The sequence below is a fragment of the Oryctolagus cuniculus genome, chromosome 19, assembly GCF_051225735.1.
Source record: "Oryctolagus cuniculus isolate XC-2025 breed Fujian yellow rabbit chromosome 19, ASM5122573v1, whole genome shotgun sequence".
Taxonomy (NCBI): Eukaryota; Metazoa; Chordata; class Mammalia; order Lagomorpha; family Leporidae; genus Oryctolagus; species Oryctolagus cuniculus.
In genome coordinates this window covers 12,504,154-12,519,693 of record NC_142885.1, presented here as the reverse complement: position 1 = coordinate 12,519,693, position 15,540 = coordinate 12,504,154, and the positions used below count along the sequence as shown (strand labels likewise).

Genomic DNA, 15,540 nt, shown 5'->3' with positions numbered 1-15,540 from the left:
TGGATGAAAGATTGACTCTCTCTCTCCCATTCTCCTCTCTTTGTATCTCAGCTTTTCAAGTAGATAAATAAATCCTTTAAAAATTGAAACCACTAGGATCAGGGTCTAGCTAAAAATCAAGCATTTATGAATAGAGAGCATAAGCCTGCATTGTTTATGGACATAACTAATTTATAAATGTGGGGCCGATTGTTTTATTTAGTTTCTGGGAGCCCCAAAGAACAGTGCTCCCCAGATTGACACTGGGAGGCCCACTTCAAATATTCCCCAAGGGACACTCCCCTGTCTTCTGACCACAGAGTCAGCTGTGCCCTGGGGCCTTAGCTAGACCTGATGATCGTGCAAGGCCATGCTGTAAGCGTTATTGGAACTCCTGCACCACTTGGAAAACACTCTTCATGTAATCCTTTCCTCTCCCACCTTCCACAGGTGTGGCATCACATCAGACCCCTAAGGAAAACCCACTTGTGTTACAACAGAATAGAACTGCACTGGGAAGATGTCTTTTGGCGCAATGCTGCATGCAGTGGTGTGTCCGAGCGATGTCAGGTGGGATGCAACTTGCTGCGAGTCAGCCGTGGAGGCAGAATGGGAGTTCCACCAACCCCCACCTTAAATGTTACACTGGTCTGGCCGGCGCCGCGGCTCACTAGGCTAATCCTCTGCCTAGCGGCGCCGGCACACCGGGTTCTAGTCCCGGTTGGGGCGCCAGATTCTGTCCCGGTTGCCCCTCTTCCAGGCCAGCCCTCTGCTGTGGCCAGGGAGTGCAGTGGAGGATGGCCCAGGTGCTTGGGCCCTGCACCCCATGGGAGACCAGGAAAAGCACCTGGCTCCTGGCTCCTGCCTTCAGATCAGCGCGATGCGCCGGCCGCGGCGGCCATTGGAGGGTGAACCAACGGCAAAGGAAGACCTTTCTCTCTGTCTCTCTCTCTCACTGTCCACTCTGCCTGTCAAAAAAAAAAATGTTACACTGGTCACTGGGCCACGTGAGCCCCCGGTGCTCCTGAGGGCGTTAGAGAGGCTGTTGTGTTGTGCCAGGGCTGACGAGCAACCAGGTCCCATCGCTATGCTCACAGTCTCTGAACCGGCAGAAGGGGCTGTCTGCTGCCACTTCAAATATTTTGACACTAAGGAGTAAGTACTCAAAGCACAAATAAAAGACAAAAAGCTGCAAAACTACGGGCCCAGCATGCAAGAAATGTCCATTGGGTTCCTGAAAAGTGCAAACATGCAACCATATATCCTGACACATGATAGGAAAATGAAAGTTTATGCAGCAGGTTAAGCCGCTGCCTGCGATGTCAGCATCTCACATCTTCGCCAGTTGGAGTCCTGGCTGCTCTGCTTCCACTCTAGCTCCCTGCTAATGCACCTGGGAAAGCAATGGAAAATGGTCCAAGTACTTGGGCCTCTGTCACCCATGTAGGAGACCCAGACAGAGTCCCTTTGACCTGGTCCAGCCCTAGTCCATGTGACAATTTAGGGAGTGAACCAGTGGGTGGAAGATCTGTGTGTGTGTGTGTCTCCTATCACTCTGTCTTCCAAGGATAAAATGGTCAATATCCAGCCTCTTTCTGGGTAGAAGCAACAAGACTTGATTGCTAAAGTCAGGAAAAGACAAGAATTCCACTCCTTACGCACTAGCCAATGTGACTAGACGAGCAATTAGAGGTGAAAGATAACGAATGAACAAAATAGAATTTATCTATATCTATATCTCCTTGAAGATGATATGATTATACACTGGAAAACCCAAAATAATCCATGAAAATCCTATTACAAATAAAATGATAGTTTAGCAAATTAGTAGAATGTATGATTATTACATGGAATTAACCATATAACTTAATAAATGTCATATTTCAAAACAGTCCTAAGAAGAAATAATGTATCCATGAGAAGACCTCACTTATAATAGCAAAATAGGTAAATTATATGTCCTACATATTTAAAAATTATTTTAAGGGAAAAATACAATTGCTGAAAATATAAAATAAACTAAAACATGCAAACACAACTATATTTCAAGTGGCATAAGGATAGAGAGAAGAATTTCTTTTCAGTTACTTTGAAACATAATGTTGTGACTGTACTTTCCAAGGGAGACATGTCCTAAGTACAAAAAGAACCTCAGAGAAATAATAAAAGGATTCATATAATGTCATTAAGAACCAAGATTTTACATGCTACAAAAAAGAGCTATAAATATAAAATTTTAAAGTTCAATAAGAACCCTGAAATCAAGTTTGAATAAAAATATCACTGTGAACTCATGATTTATTTTTCTCTTTTTAAAAAAATATGTGTGTTCCAGGGCTGTCACTGAAAAGACTTCAAAGTAACACATCTCAGTAGCACTGAGCACCAGGAGCACCTGAATTATGGTCTCTCGATACCATTTGCAGCTGCATGTAGCCAATCTCAGAGAAGAAAAAGCAACAAGTCAGCCTGGGACTTCTTGTCAGGCTCCATAGCAGGTAAGCCCTGGATGATGTCAAATGACATAGAAACCAACTTGAGGGTATGTCCAATGACCAAATATGGTGCAACTCATAATTCTGAAAATTGACGTGAAAGTAATTGCTCAGGTACCAGCTAATTTTTTTTTTAGAAAAAATTGTAGTTGAAAGGAAAAAATAAGCTACTCCAATTTTTCCTTTCCTTTTTTAAAAGGTTTTATTTATTTATTTGAAAGGTAGTGTTACAGACAGGGAGAGAGAGACAGAGAAAGATCTTCCATCTGCTAGTTCACTCCCCAGTTAGACATAATGGCCAGAGCTGAGCCAGTCTGAAGCTAGGAGCCGGGAGCTTCTTCCGGGTCTCCCACACAGGTGCAGGAGCCCAAGCACTTGGGCCATCTCCCACTGCTATCCCAAGCATTAGCAGAGAACTGGATTGGAAGAGGAGCAGCCAGGACGAGAACAGGCCCCCATATGGGATGCCAGTGCTGTAGGCGACGGCTTAACCTACTACGCCACAGCTCCCTCCTCCCTCCCCGATTTTTCTATATTGGATGACAGAGTAAACAGCTGAAGGAGCAAAGATCTTCTTTAGAGGAAACCATAACAAATAAATTAAGAAGGGTGGACTTTGTGGTACAGTAGGTCAAGCCACCGCTTGGGACAATTGCATCCCACATCAGAGTGCCTGTTTGAGTCCTGGCTACTCTGCTTCTGATCCAGCTCCTTGCTAATGGATATGTGAATCAGCAGATGGTGGCCCAAGTACCTGAGTTCCTGCCATACACCCAAGAGATCCAGGAGACGTAAAGAGAATTCCTGGCTTCAGCCTATCCCAGCCTTATATAGGTGTAGGTAATGATTGCTAGGTACCGTTGTAGTTGTCACCAGACACGGCAGCTCTAGGCAGAGATGTCTCATGATGATTGCAAGGTAAATGACAAGTAAGTTGTTAATAATAATCAGATTGAAGAGAAACTATGTCATTCTTGACGATGAATGACGGCCAGTGCCGCGGCTCAATAGGCTAATCCTCCGCCTTGCGGCACCAGCATACCGGGTTCTAGTCCCGGTCGGGGCACCGGGTTCTGTCCCGGTTGCCCCTCTTCCAGACCAGCTCTCTGCTGTGGCCAGGGAGTGCAGTGGAGGATGGCCCAAGTACTTGGGCCCTGCACCCCATGGGAGACCAGGAGAAGCACCTGGCTCCTGCCATTGGATCAGTGCGGTGCGCCAGCTGCGGCGGCCATTGGAGGGTGAACCAACGGCAAAGGAAGACCTTTCGCTCTGTCTCTCTCACTGTCCACTCTGCCTGTCAAAAAAAATTAAAAAAAAAAAAAGATGAATGACATATACTATAACCGAGGAGTCCCCCAGTGAATGGAGACGAAGGAGAAGACATCTGCTGCCTTGCCATGATCCTCAAGGCCCTGGTGAGTGTCCGTCCTGCTCAAGGTCATGGTACAGCTGCCCAAGTGTCTCCTGCCCACCGTCCAGCAGGTCCAGCAGGGGACGGAGCTTGGAATTCCCAGCAGCCCCAGCCTCCAAGGCACAGCCGAGTCCGCTGAGACCCCATGCTGTCCCTCGCGCTGTCTCTGCAGTTTCTGCCCCACAGTCATCCTGTGACCGAGAACCTGGGACTCAGGTTGTGTCCTGCTTGCTTCCTTGGCACAGGCCATAGGGCCCGCCTGCTGTCCTTTGGACAAGTCCTCATTTGTTCTGGTCCCTATAATCAGTGTCAGTGGTTTGGATGTGGCTTGCTCCCAAAGATTCCTGTGCTGGAGGCTTGGTGCCCCCTGTGGCGATGTGGGAGGCAGTGGTAATTCTTTTTTTTTTTTTTTTTTTAACAGGCAGAGTGGATAGTGAGAGAGAGAGAGAGAGAGAGAGAGAGAGAGAGAAAGGTCTTCCTTTGCCGTTGGTTCACCCTCCAATGGTCGCCACGGCTGGCGCGCTGCAGCTGGCACACCGCGCTGATCCGATGGCAGGAGCCAGGTGCTTCTCCTGGTCTCCCATGGGGTGCAGGGCCCAAGCACTTGGGCCATCCTCCACTGCCTTCCCTGGCCACAGCAGAGAGCTGGCCTGGAAGAGGGGCAACCAGGACAGAATCCGGCGCCCCAACTGGAACTAGAACCCGGTGTGCCGGCGCCGCTAGGTGGAGGATTAGCCTATTGAGCCGCGGCACCGGCCTGGCAGTGGTAATTCTAAGAGGCGGAATTTAGTGCAGAGTTATTAGGCATTGGGGGAGCTGCCCTCAGAAGGAATTACTGTAGTTCTCAAGGGATCCTGGTTAGTTCTCGTGAGAGAGATGTTATAATGGAGCAACACTGCAAGCATTTGACACAGTGGCTAGATATCGCTAGGGATGCCTGCCTCCAATATCGAAGTGTCTGAATGTGAGCTTTGGCTCCACTTCTGACTCCGCTCTCCTGCTAATGCACACTCTGAGAGGCAGGAGTGATGGCTCAGGTAGGTGGATTTCTGCCAGCTATATGGGAGACCAGGATTGAGTTCTTAGCTCCAACTTAGACTTGGCCACACTTTAGCCATTGCAGGCATTTGGGGAAGGAACCAGCATATAGAAGATTCCTTCTCTCTCTCTCTCTTAAATAAAAATAAGCAATTTTTTTGTTTGACAGGTAGAGTTATAGACAGTGAGAGAGAGAAAGGTCTTCCTTCCATTGGTTCACTCCCCAAATGGCCGTTCCGCCGGAGCTATGCCTACCTGAAGCCAGGAGCCAGGTGCTTCTTCCTGGTCTCCCATGCGGGTGCAGGAGCCCAAGCACTTGAGCCATCCTCCACTGCCCTCCCAGGCCACAGCAGAGAGCTGGACTGGAAGAGGAGCAACCGGGACTAGAACCTGGTGCCCACATGGGATGCCAGCTCCACAGGCAGAGGATTAGCCAAGTGAGCCACGGTGCCAGCCCCAAAATAAACAATTTTTTAAAGTCAATACTGGCTCCTCCCCTTCTTCCTGTCTGCTAATGCAATCTTCTCTCTCCCACCTGCTTCTGCCACAGTGCCACCACCACACGATACAGCCAAGGGGGCCCTCCCCAGAGCTGAGCAAATGTTGGCACTGTATTCTCGAACTTCTGAAACTGTGAGCTAAATAAACCTCTTTTTTTATCCAGTACCCAGCCTCAGGTGTTTTGTTAAAGCAATGGAAGACAGATGAACACATCATGTCATGCCATATTTTATGAGATCTAAGACTCTATTTTCATGTTTTAACATATCCACAATCAAGGTGTCTTTTCCAGTATTGTCCATCTTACATTGAGTGAAATATCTAGTGATAGTTAACATAAGCTAAGGGCTTGCTCCATGCCAGGCATACTTCTACAGTTAACTATGAATTTACTCATTAAATCCTCATAATAACCCTAGCAGACAGGTGCTAGTATTAATGTATAACCATTTCACAAAGGAAGAAACTGAGGCATAGGGCCACAGAGTGGGTGAGAGACACAACTAGGAACTAGTGTGTGTTCTTAGATACCTCCCTACCCAAGCTTCCCACTACAACCCACAAACTAGTTACAAATAAACTCCAGGGGTGCCAAGTTAGAGACCCTTGCTGTTAGCCCTCAGGGGGCCACCAAGGCACCTCACCTGGTCCCTCTGGGCACCTGCTGTCTCTCTCTTTGCCTGCAGTGCTGGACAAATGTTACCACTTCCCACATGCACCAAGAACTGGACGTGGTTGGCAAATACATTAGGAGTTTAGGGGCAGGAACAGGAGCTCAGAATTCCATCCTGAAGATGAGTCCTGGTCTCTGCCTCCTCCACCGTGTTCTTCTTGCTGGGGCAAGGCACTGCCCCCAGGGCTAGGCTGCCTTGGAGCTGTCGCCACACAGTGGTGGATGCCCAGACGACTTCCAATGAAGGACTCAGAAGGTGGACTACTGCCTGGATCCCGCCCTGGCCCAGCACAGCTGAAACCTTCCCCACCCTTTTTAGTGTCTGTCCATCCAGGGCCTGCTGCTGGGTACACTGGCCCCAGCCTCTGTATCCTCACCTTGCACCACTGAACTTGCTTTGAGGAAACCAAACTGGGGCACTAAGAATACGCTATACTCCAAATGCAGCCCCAGGCCTTGATCAAAGTCCCCTGCTCAGCCTCAGAACAAAGCAAGACAGAGAACTGCCCAGTGCCCCCAGTTCTCCCTGGAGAATTCTTCTCCCCGCCTCTAGAGGACGCTCTCACATCATAGAGGCTACAGCCCCAGGTGTCTCTCCTGGTTGGACAGTGCTTAGAAAGTCCCCCATCTGCCTCTCGGGCACAGCTGGTCCTGCTTTTGCCAGCCCCGGGCAAACATCCCCCTGGCCAGAACCCAGAGCCCCTTGGAGCAGACTAGTGGCCCCTACAGACCCTGAGTCACCACGTGCAAGTTCACTGATGCCCAAACAGCTTCTGTGTGCCACACACACACACACATGCACGGGGCACACACACACAGGAGACACATTCATATACACAGACACACCCAGACACACACATTCACACAGACTCACAAGATACACACATACACGGACACACACTTGCACAGACACGCAGGAGACCCACTCATACACAGACACACTCACACACAAGGACACACACACACATGCACAATTCATGCAAGACACACACATACACAGACACACACTTGCACAGACATGCAAGAGACCCACTCATACACAGACACATCCAGACACACTCACACACAAGGACATACATGCACGCACACACATTCATGCAAGACACACACATACACAGACACACACTTGCACAGACATGCAAGAAACACACAGAAGGTACACAAGGAACACACACTCACATATACATCCAGACACACTCACACATGGACACACACTTGTGCACAAACACAAGACACTCACATACATGAACACACACTCACACAGACACACAAGGCACACACACACATGAGGACACACCCAGATACATTCACACACATAGACACACACATACTTGCCAGACATGCAAGACACACATTCACACACACAAATATACATGTACACACAGAGATACACATACTTGCACAGACATGCAAGACACACATTCACATACACAGACACACCTAGACACACACACGGACACCCACGTGCACACACACATACATGGGCACACACATGAACACACAGGGCACACACATACAGACACACATACATGGACGTACACACACAAGGACACATAAACACACATGCACACACTCTCATACATTCATATTGTCTCACAATCAAATATTCATACAAGCTCTCATATTCATATTCATGCACACTCACACAATTCACACACATACTACCACACATTAACAAATTCACATATATTCACACATAAACACAGAGGCACAGTCACACATTCATGCATTCATAGATATCACATGAACATACATTCATACATAGATACCACACATATGATCTCACATACGCACATGCTACATACATGCAAACCCACGCACAGCAGATACACACAAACATCTCCCAGTCACAAATACACACACCCACTCCCACACATAGACTCGCATCCACTTATACACACTACATCCATGCACACCACTCATGTATACACACACACACACACACCCATCACACACACTCCATCTCACTCCTCTGTGCACACTGCATGCCCCTAAAAGACTCAGGCTGAGATCCAATCCACACCACGAAGCATGCAGAGGTGGGCCTAGGTGGGGCTGTTGAGGGCCAGTTGGGTCACAAAGGCTCTGTGCACTCATGAATGGACACAACTGCTCATGGGTTGGTCAATGAATGGGTGAAGAGGCTGGTTGTAGAATGGAGCTGTCTCGGGGTGGCTGGCTCTCTCCCCCAGGCGATGCCTGCACTGGCTCAGGTCTCTGCTGTGCCCCCACCAACAAGAAGGACTCAACAGAAACAGCCCTCGACTTTGACTCCAGGGCTGCAAGACATTAATTGCTTTTCTTTATCAATTACCTGGCCTGTTGGTATTCAGTTATAGCAACAGGAAACGGAGTCACACACACACACACACACACACACACGCACGCACACACACACACTCCCTGCCTGCCTTCTGCTCTTGTGATGTCTCTAGTGTCCCCAAGGCCTTGTGTTTTTAAGCTCCCCATTAAAATTAAAACACTCCTGGGAGCCATCATGCTTCAGCAGCTAATAACTTAATTATCGGCGAATCCCCTATCTCCTCATCAGCCTCACCAGGCAGGAGCAGCGTGCTCCGAGGCGAGTCCTCACGCTGGACTCGGACTGGGGAAAGATCCAGGATCTTCGAGATCGGCAGGAATCCCAGGACAGCCGTGGTAGGGCCACAAGCCGGGGGCTCCCTGAGGTCTAGGACAGGATCACCTATTTTGTGCACCCATGACAGTGCGACGTCCTTAACCAGCGCTGGCACTGATGTGCTAAGATGTAGAACCACCTGGGGAAGCCACTGACCCCATCAACCACGATTCACAGTGTGGCAGATGGAGACCCAGAGGGGCTGAGTGGCTCCCAGCTTCTCTCTTTTTTTTTTTTTTCCAACAGGCAGAGTGGACAGTGAGAGAGAGACAGAGAGAAAGGTCTTCCTTTTGCTGTTGGTTCACCCTCCAATGGCCACCGCGGCCGGTGCACTGTGGCCAGCACACTGCGCTGATCCAAAGGCAGGAGCCAGGTGCTTCTCCTGGTCTCCCATGGGGTGCAGGGCCCAAGCACTTGGGCCATCCTCCACTGCACTCCCTGGCCACAGCAGAGAGCTGGCCTAGAAGAGGAGCAACCGGGACAGAATCCGGTGCCCTGACCAGGACTAGAACCTGGTGTGCTGGCACCACAAGGTGGAGGATTAGCCTATTGAGCCACGGTGCCGGCCTCCCAGCTTCTCTTACATGCAAGCTGGGGAACTTCCTGATGCCAGAGGCAGGAAGGGGGCTCACTCCAGTCCCGCTGAGCCCACTTCACCCCAGTGTGGCGGTGAGAATGCCCAGAGATATTGCAGAATGATGGAGACTGGAACATTCCATGTTTGAGAGGAGGGCGCTCTGAACTCTCCACCCATGACAGGTTCCTCCTGGGACAGTAGTGAGGCAGGAGCTGTGACCCCAGCCTTCTTTCCTCTAAGTCCATGGAAAGGGTTTTGTGCCATCTTTGTGATGTACCTGGAGGGCCTGAGACACATGCCCCCACCCCAGCACCATGGATCCTCCTCTTTGCAAATACGCATCCTGAAGTTCAGGTACCCTATGGACTGAATGATGCTTCCCTCCCACCCCCATACTCTTACATTGAAACCCTAATTGCCAATGTGACTGCATCTGGAGACAGACTCTTTAGGAGGCAATCAAGGTTAAATGAGATCTGAAGAGTGGGGCCCTAACCCCTTAGCTCAATGAAGGCATTTCTCTCTCTCTATCATGTGGGGACAGAACCAGAAGCTAGCTGTCCATAAGCCAAGCAGAGAGCCCTCTGGAGCTGATGTTGGAACCCGGCAGGTTCAGCCACCACCTGAGATGCTGGCATCCCATACCAGAGCTCTGGGTCCAGTCCCAGCTACTCTACTTCTGATCCAGCTCCTTGCCAATGAGCCTGAGAAGGCAGTGGATGGTGCCCAAGTACTTGGGTCCCTGCCACCATGTGGGAGACTGGGATGGAGTTCCAAGCTCTGGGAGCTTTGGCCATTGTAGCAGCAGCCATTTGTGGAGAGAACCAGAGGGGTGGAAAATCTATCTCTGTCTCCTCTATCTCTATCATTTCTGTATCTCTATCCATCATCTCTATCTCTGTCTATCTCTATGTCATTCTGCTTTTCAGATAAGTCAAATAAATACTAAAAGGGAGAGGGAGTGAGAACCCTCTCCAGAACCTGTCCATCCTGTAACCCTAGTCTTAGATTCCAAGCCTCCAGAGCCATGAGAAGATAAATGTCATTTGAGCCACCCAGCCAACGGTATTTTGTTATGACAGTGTGAGTTGACTACTGCAAGGTGTTCAGATCCCTTTTTCAGCAAGTGCACTAGAGTCTAAGCTATACTGGTGTGTGATCCACTGCTGGTCCAGCTGTGGGGTCTCCTCATTATAAAGCAGGGCGTGTCTGCTACAGTGACAGCAGGGGCTAGACAGTTGTACAGAGGCAGAGTCACCCGTGTCCAACGTGGGGTGGAGAGAGACCACCGTGAAATGATTCACCTTGCCCAGAGCGGGGGTGTTAATCGCCACTGGTCACCCACCAGTTATGGCTCTGAGAGTGTGGCCCAGCATGGCCAGACGTCATGTTTAAATGAATCTTAATGAAGAAGGGGATGAGAGAGGGAGTAAGAGGTGGGACCGTTTGGGGGTGAGAGGGCAGGAACTGTTATATTCCAAAAGTTGTATCTATGAAATTTATATTTATTAAATAAAAACTTTCTAAAAAAAGAGTTTGTGGAAAAATAAAATCAAATGATAAATGCAAAAAAAAAAAATAAAGAAGAGTGGAAGTCCAATAATCAAATAAATAATCAGCTGAAGTTTAAAAACACTGTGAGAAAACCACAAGAACAACGCAGCTACAGAAGACCAACCCACAATAGCAACCCTGCCTGGGGCTGGATAGGTCTCCTGAGAACCCGCTTATGATCACATTTAGAACTCCCTGAGCCAATGCTGAAACCCAGAGCAGTGACATCCCAGGCAGTGGGAAGAGGCAGAGACGTCCCACTGGCCTTCCCAGGGTGACCCAGGGTGGAGGTGCGGCCAGCCTGTCTCACCCAGGGCATCCCTTACCCGGCTCTGATCTATTCCCTGGGGGTCGGTACAAACCCATCCGGGGGAACACAGGAGCACACAGCCCCAGCTCCAGACTTGGTTTCCTCTCATGCAATGTGTCTGCTCTTCTCGAAGTTGATCTCTAACTCTTTCACCTTCACCGTTGAAGTTTCCAACCTCTCCCTGCATGGTTGGCATCCCGCTGAGGAGTGGGCTGGACTGGGTCAGGAGGCAGTGAAGCTCAGAGCAGCATCAAGGGGCCCCAGAGAGCTGAGGCCAAGGCCTTGGTTCAGGGTACAAGTCAGCAGGGAGAGGCTGATGCCCAGGTCAGCTGCCAGGGGAATGGTTCGGCTTCTCAGGGTCAACCAGGAGAGCCGATTCTTCCTCTAGCACAGACGCCAGGGGCTATGCACAATGCATACAGTTGGAGAGAGATTACGACTGTGGCCGGGTCACCAGGGGTGGCAAGACACCAACAGTTTGGGAAGCACCAATGCTCTTTGGGGCCTTCCAATTGGCCTTCCAAGGGAGGGCATGGATGAAGTAAGCCCTGTAGAGGGACTGGCTCAGGGTAACCCCCAGCCCTTTGGACTCTGGGGTCCCTGGCTGCTCAGTGAGTTGAAAGAGGAAACACCACACAATAAAATCGGGATGTAAGAACCACAACACGTTTGTGTAGACAAGGCTGACTTACGGTGAGAGGAAGCAAATTGGGACCTAAACCATAAGTGACAAGGAAATCAATTAGTTTCCTGCTGCCATCCTCACAGTCCTCGCCGTGGGCCCAGGCTCGACGCCTCGCTCTTGGTGACCAGCCAGCATCTTTTACCAGCTCCAGTTCCTAAGTGACTATTTAATCAGGCATCGTGTGTTTGAATGTGTTCATTACATTTTAATATGATTATGTTCAATCCAGTAGACTGAAACAGATTTGTCCAGATGTATAATTATTTTCTGAAAGCTTATTACTCTTGGTGGCAGTGTTGGCAGAGGCTTCGAGAATGGCGAGGAATCCATTAGCTTTCCATGTTTATTTGCCATCACTGTGGGGAATCCTTGCTGTCCTGGGACACGTGGGCCTTACACATGATCATGAGGACCGTGAGCTCTGAGCACCTGTCTAGGGGGAGTCACTGGGTCTCCAGGCTCCAGCTGGGGGTCTTCTTCCTGTTCCTATTCTTTGGGAAAGGGCTCTGTCCAGGGGCAATGTTCCACCATACTGGAGGGCTCTAGAGGCCAGCTTCGCCATGGTGTCCCCATGGTCTTCCCCAACCATACTCCCAGCTCCCATAGGGTTCTTTGGGTTAACCAGAGCTCTCTATGGGGACCTAGCTCCTCTGGTGGGTCTCCAAGACTGCAAGCTCTTTACATGCCCTGACGGTGTGTATCTGCGTATAGGCTTGATAGACCTCAGCCCATTGAGAAACCAAGAACGCGGTAGACATTTGGCCTAGAGGTTGACACTGCCTAGCATGCCTGCATCCCATATTGGAGCACTTGGACTTGAGCCCCACCTTCCTTTCCAATTCCAGCTTCCTTCCTGCTAATGCACATTCGAGGAGGTAGCAGGTGTCAGCTCAAGGCTTGTGGGATGCCCAGATGGAGTTCTGGGCTCTTGGCTTTGGCCTGGCTCAGGTCTGCCTGTTGTGGGCATTTGGGGAGTGAACCAGCAGATGGAAGATCTGTGTTTGTTCTGTCTCTCTTCCTTTTAAATAAATATAAATAAATAATTTTTTAAAAGAAGGCTGGAGAAAGATCCTGGGGGCACTCACTCTTCTTTCTCTAGACACCTATGCTGTTTGGGGGCAGGGCGTTTGCCTGACATCTTTTTCCCTTGGGACTCTGGTCTGGGTCTGCTCAGGTCTTCTGAGGATGGGCTTGGGCAGTGCCATTTACCCCTGTTCATGCTGTCTGCATGAATACTGGTGCCCCAGCGCTATGCAGTCTTTCCAGGGACATATCTTCATTCCCCAGCATTTTCAGATGCACGGATCAGGTGCTGCCTGTAACACTAGCCTACATCCTAAACCCAGGGTGACATGAAGTTGTAACTAGAAAGAAGCTTGAAGAAATAAGGCCCAGGCCGGCGCCACGGCTCACTAGGCTAATCCTCCGCCTTGCGGCGCCGGCACACCGGGTTCTAGTTCCGGTCGGGGCGCCGGATTCTGTCCTGGTTGCCCCTCTTCCAGGCCAGCTCTCTGCTGTGGCCAGGGAGTGCAGTGGAGGATGGCCCAAGTGCTTGGGCCCTGTACCCCATGGGAGACCAGGAGAAGCACCTGGCTCCTGCCATTGGATCAGCGCGGTGCACCGGCCGCGGTGGCCATTGGAGGGTGAACCAACGGCAAAGGAAGACTTTTCTCGCTGTCTCTCTCTCTCTCTCACTATCCACTCTGCCTGTCAAAAAAAAAAAAAAAGGAATAAGGCCCAGAGTAGCTGAAGACACAGGCTTCCAGCACCACCTAACTCTCACACCCCCACAGGCATTGCTGGCGCATAGCACGAACACCCACCTGGTCTGGGGCAGGGTTTACCAGGTAGGTGCTGGCCAAAAGGCTTCACTCATTGCAGAGTGAGGTCAGGAATCCAGGGCTCCTTTACCTACTTGAGGAGGGGAGCAGGTATGTGCAGAGAGAGAGGGGAGCTCCTTGTAAGAGAATTCATTGGCCGGCGCCGCGGCTCACTAGGCTAATCCTCCACTTTGCGGCGCCGGCACACCGGGTTCTAGTGCCTGTCAGGGTGCCGGATTCTGTCCCAGTTGCCCCTCTTCCAGGCCAGCTCTCTGCTGTGGCCCGGGAGTGCAGTGGAGGATGGCCCAAGTGCTTGGGCCCTGCACCCCATGGGAGACCAGGAGAAGTACCTGGCTCCTGCCATTGGATCAGCGCGGTGCGCCGGCCGCAATGCATTGGCCGTAGAAGCCACTGGGCGGGTGAACCAATGGAAGGAAGACCTTTCTCTCTGTCTCTCTCTCTCACTGTCCACTCTGCCTGTCAAAAAAAAAAAAAAAAAAAAAAAAAAGAGGGCGAGAGAGAGAGAATTCATTGCCTTTTGAAAAAAAAAATATCCTGATTAAGGTAAGAGGGTTCTGGTACAAGACAGGTTTGCGGGGCCTGCTCCAGGCTACTGGATGTCAGGGACGGTTGGGTACAGAAAACGGGGCGCATTCTTATTGTGCTTTTGTCTTCGCACAAAAGAAAACCACAAATTTTTGTTTGTTTGTGTGAGAAAGAGACAGAGGGAGGCCTGTATTGTGGTGTAGTGGGATAAGCTGCCATCCACAGTGTTGGCCCTCCATATGGAAGCCAGTTGGAGACTCAGCTGCTCCACTTTTTCTTTCTTTTTTTAAAGATTTATTTATTTATTTGAAAGGCAGTGTTACAGAGAGGCAGGGGCAGAAAGAGAGAGAGAGAGAGAGAGAGAGAGAGAGATCTTCCATCCGCTAGTTCTCTCCCCAGATGGCTGCAATGGCTGGAGCTGCACCTATCCAAAGCCAGGAGCCAGGAGCTTCTTCTGGGTCTCCCACATGGGTGTAGGGGTCTAAGCACTTGGACCATTTTCTACTGCTTTCCCAGGCCATAGCAGAGAGCTGGATAAGAAGTGGAACAGCCAGGACTCAAACCGGCACCTATATGGGATGCCCGCACTGCAGGTGGCAGCTTTACCCACTACGCCACAGTGCCAGCCCCAGCTGCTCCACTTTCAATCCAGCTCCCTGCTAATGCACCTGGGAAATCAGCAGAGGCCTACCCAAGTGCATGGGCCCCTGCACTCACATTCAAGATCTGGCTCCTGGCTTCAAACTGACCCAGCCCTAGCTTTTGTGGCCATTTGGGAAGTGAACCAGCAGATAGAAGATCTCTGTCTCGCTCTGTTTCTCTCTCTGTCTCTCTGTGTCTCACCCTGTCTCTCTGTAACTCTGCCTTTCAAATAAGTAAAACAAATTAAAAAAAAAAAAAGAAAGAAAAAGGGGCCAGTGCTGTGACGTAGCAGGTAAAAGCGGCCGCCTGCAGTGCCGGCATCTCATATGAGCGTCAGTTCGAGTCCTGGCTGTTCCTCTTCCGATCCAGCTCTCTGCTATGGCCTGGGAAAGCAGTGGAGGATGGCCCAAATGCTTGAGCCCCTGCACCCACATGGGAGACCTGAAAGAAGCTCCTGGCTCCTGGCTTCGAATAGGCACAGCTTCAGCTGTTGTGGCCAGTTGGGGAGTGATCCAGCGGATGGAAGACCTCTCTCTCTCTCTCTCTCTCTCTCTCTCTCTGCTTCTTCTTTTCTCTGTGTAACTCAGACTTTCAAATAAATAAAAAAAGACAGAAAGGAAGAAAGAAGAAGGAAGGAAGGAAGGAAGGAAGGAAGGAAGGAAGGAAGGAAG

The 15,540-nt window shown here is 50.2% G+C and overlaps 1 protein-coding gene and 1 pseudogene across 1 annotated transcript in view; both read right to left on the bottom strand.

The window, feature by feature from the left end:
- Positions 1–15,540, bottom strand: part of CALN1 (calneuron 1) — a 633,785-nt gene that overhangs the window by 570,947 nt on the left and 47,298 nt on the right. The gene's annotated exons all lie outside the window — the stretch shown is intronic.
- Positions 4,622–7,757, bottom strand: LOC149120357 (uncharacterized; annotated as a pseudogene).